This window comes from Octodon degus, unplaced genomic scaffold, assembly GCF_000260255.1.
Source record: "Octodon degus isolate 3935 unplaced genomic scaffold, OctDeg1.0 scaffold00148, whole genome shotgun sequence".
Taxonomy (NCBI): Eukaryota; Metazoa; Chordata; class Mammalia; order Rodentia; family Octodontidae; genus Octodon; species Octodon degus.
The window spans coordinates 4,289,854-4,294,003 of NW_004524724.1; the positions used below are offsets into that span (position 1 = coordinate 4,289,854).

At 40.7% G+C, this 4,150-nt stretch overlaps 1 protein-coding gene and 1 pseudogene across 1 annotated transcript in view; both read right to left on the reverse strand.

The window, feature by feature from the left end:
• Rims2 (regulating synaptic membrane exocytosis 2) overlaps window positions 1-4,150 on the reverse strand; it is a 535,330-nt gene that overhangs the window by 517,731 nt on the left and 13,449 nt on the right. The window lies entirely within an intron of this gene.
• LOC101582926 lies at window positions 823-3,955 on the reverse strand (annotated as a pseudogene).

Below are 4,150 nucleotides of genomic sequence, written 5' to 3' on the forward strand. Positions count from 1 at the left end.
TAAATAGGATCACAAGTCTGCATCTTGTACAGCAATTAACCACTAAGAAGAATATATGCAGTGTATTATTTGTTGAAACTGTACTTTCAATTTGATTTGAAACTGTCTCATTGCTATATGTTTATCAATAAAACTTTGAAAATAAAAAAAAATCCTATTTTATCTAAAACACATATTGCAAACATACAAATGTCTATTCTCTCCACATGTCAGTGCCCATTTGTATGATGGTTTGAAATGCGGAGAACAGATTTTTTTTCCCTTTAATCTGCAAGTCTGTTTCTTTACTGTTAAATTTAGCAAAATTCATACAATATAGTAATTAACAATGATCTTCTTTGCTTGTTAATTCACAAGGAAGCACCTTCAAAACTGCATTTTGTTAAAGTTTCTGTACTAAAGTGTAGAAAAACTGAACTACACAAATACCGCAAACTTAAAAATTCCTTAATTTTTATTCCTGGCACCACTACCACAATTTACAGGGCAGTATACCTGATGTAATGAAAAGAAAGAAAAAAACAAAGCTACAACACATAAAAGACCTCAGGAATGTACATCTAATTGATACTACATTGCATTAATCAATACCTGCACTTTTTGCAAACTGTGGCTATGAAAGTCCTGAATCAGAAGGGTTTCCTGTCTAAACTGCAGTAACTTTTCTGACTATGGATCATTGTTCCTTCTGTGGCAGATTTTTACAGTTCCTCTAACGTATTTGGAACGACTGTCTCAAAGTAACCTGCAGCTTTCCTGACAACTCCTGACTCTCTCTCCTCCTAAGAACTATAGCCCTTTTCTTTTTTTAAAAAAAAACCTTCTGCTACCATATCCACCACTTCCACCACCAGATCCATAACCACCACCATAGGGACTGCCAGAGCTTCTTCCACCAAAACCACCCCACTTCATGGGTCCATAATTTGACTGCTGCTGTCCACTATAGTTTCCAAAATCATTGTAGTTCCCACCACCACCATAGTTACTGCCACCAAAATTTCCTCCTTCGTTGTAACCATCATATCCTCCTCCACCACCACCATATCCACCACCTTGGTTTCCATATCCTGATCCACCACCACCATACCCTCCTCTACTACTGTAACCAGGACCACCACCATAGTTTCCATCATCACCTCCAGATGCATTATATCCACCATGACCTCCTCCATAGCTACCTCTGCTGCCACCTCCTCCACCACCATAACCTCCTCTTCCACCAAAGTTTCCACCATGGCGAAAATTCCCTCCACCACCTCCAAAGTTTCTTCCATGACCCAGAAAGTTTCCAGATCCACCTCTGCAGCCTCTTTGTGATCTAGAAGACTGCATCTCTTGTTTAGAAAAGGCGTTTCTCACTTCACAATTATGCCCATTAATAGTGTGGTATTTCTGAACAACAATTTTATCAACTGTGTCATGATCATCAAAAGTTACAAAAGCAAATCCTCTTTTTCCCACTCTGCCTGTCTTCCATAACTTCTATGGTTTCAATCTTGCCCATATTTTTCAAAGCAGTCTCTCAAATTATATCTTCTTTAATACCACCAACAAAAATTTTCTTCACTGTTAGATGGGCACCAGGCTTTACTGGCTTCTCTCTGGAAACAGCTCTCTTTGGTTCCACTACACGCCCATCAACCTTGTGTGGTCGAGCACACACTGCTGCATCCACCTCTTCAACATAAGAGTAAGTCACAAAACCAAAGCCTCTGGAGCGTGTTGTTTGAGGATCTCTCATTACCACACAATCTGTGAGTGTGCCCCATTTCTCAAAGTGTTCTCTTAAATTCTCATCAGTAGTTTCAAAACTCAGACCATCAATAAACAGCTTCCTCAACTGCTCTGGCTCCTTTGGATCATGGTCCTCCAATTTGAGACCAGATTCACCTCTTCCAACTCGAGTTCAATATCAGAAGTTCCTATTTTAATTAACAATTTTCTTCTCCAATTTGATTTCTCTTCCCTCAAATAACCAGTCTTGTATATCTATAAACATGGCATTGTGTTACTGACTTATCTACTTATTTTTACTATTCAACTTCACATTTTTATATTATAATCTATGTAAATTATAGCTAGTGCACGTAGTATTTACCTTGCATCAGGGAGACAGGTAGTCATTAGTATTATTCCTATCCTACAGACAACTTATCTGGCTCCTCCCACACAGCCAATATATAATGGAAGCTGCATCCAAAGTTAGTGTAGCTAAGGGCAGGCAAGATAGCTCAGCAATCTAAAGCCCCTGCTTAGACAAGCTTAAACATGCACTGGGGACCAAGGTTCAATCCCCAGCACCACATGCCATACCAGCCATGCCCCTCAGGGTGGGCTGAGCTGGCCAAAGTTAAAAATAATAATAATAATAATGGATCAGGGAGAGAGCTCAGAGCCTAAGTGCCTGCCTGGCAAGCACAAGGTCCCAAGTTCAATCCCTGGCACCAAAAAGTGAAATAAAAATAACCAATGAAAAGGATAGGGCTGGCCAAATAGCTCAGCAGACTGAAATGACTGCAAGTGGGCAAAGGGGCTGGGGGTTTGATCCCCAGGCCTGCCATGCTGGCCCCGCCCCCAGGGCATGCTGAGATGGCAATTGAGACTGGGCATGGTGGTGCATGCCTGTAATCCCAGCTCTTGGGAGGCTGAAAACAGGAGACTCACTATGAGTCCAATCTAGTAGTGAGACCTTGAACACCCTGTAGAGCCTTCCCTAAAATACAGGAAATAAAAAATTAGTGTAGCTAGAATGCAGCCCATGCTCCTCCCCACTACAGGTTTTGCATCCTCTTCACACACTGTAATGGGTTTAAAAGCATATTTATCTGAAGAAAAGTACTTTGATTCAGCCATCTGTACTTCAGAAGGATTTTTTTTCTCCGAATGCCTTCAGGGCAGGGTTGGCTGGCTTGAGTTGTGGGGATCAAACCACAGCAACCTGAGCCTGACTGCTTTGTTGAAGCAGCCACTTAAAGAACTGAGCTAAGGGGCAGGCCCCCAGCCATCTGTATTTCAGTAGTGTCTTTATAATTTATTTCTCTACTTCCAATGTGATATTATTTGTAAACTCATAAAACTCATAAACTCCTCTTGAGCATATATGCAGGATTATAAAGCACATGTTCAACTTCACTAAATATTATATGATCAAAGTATATAATGAGTGTTTAAATTTAAAAACTTTTTTAAATGATGCCATTTATCCCCTTAAAAATACTTTCCTTTACCTCAGAAACATTTATCACACTGTTCTTTGCCACCTTGTGAAGCAGTTCTGGAAGTCCCCTTTCCTGACTTTTGTGGGGGGTTGGTTGCAGGGTCTCACTACGCAGCTCAGATTCATAGTGATCCTCCTGTTTGCAAGTCTCCCTGCACGGGGATTATAGGTGTGCACCACCACACCCAGACTTGGTCATCAGGTGTCATGTGCTAACAGGGATCGAACCCCAGTCCCTGTGCTTGCTTAAGCAGACGCTTAGTCCACTGAGCTGTCTAACCAGCCCTTTGTGAGGTGTGATCAAAAAAGCATTGCAGCCGCCCTCAACTGCCGCCAATGCAAAGGTAAGCTTGTACCTACCTTGAGCATACGGTGTGTCCTCATCCACCTTATTCACCAAAACTGTTACGGTGTGACCTCTGGACCCTCCCCAAAGTAAAAATAGATCACGAAAAGTAAACACACTGAATTCAGCTCACTGCAACAAAACATATTCAGAAAAGGGGATTCCAGAACTGCTTCAAAAGTGGACAGAGGGATGGGATAATTGTATTGGAGCAAAGAGAGTATTTTGAGGGAGAGTAATAACTGTGTCTTTTACCATCATGATTTTTTAAGTTGATATTCACTATATTTTCTAATCACCCATATACTCCAAAATTGCTTCCCCAGATAATTTAACCCACTTAGCACACCTGCAGGCAGGGCATAAAAGTTCCATTTCGCACTGGTCATTGTGATTATTCAAATTTCTTCAATATTTGAAGCCTTTTTTTTCCTATTCAAAGTTTTATTTATAAACATATAGCAATGAGACAGTTTCAAATCACATCAGAAGTACAGTTTCAACAAATAATACACTGCATATATTCTTCTTAGTGGTTAATTGCTGTACAAGATGCAGACTTGTGAGCCTACTTACAAACACCA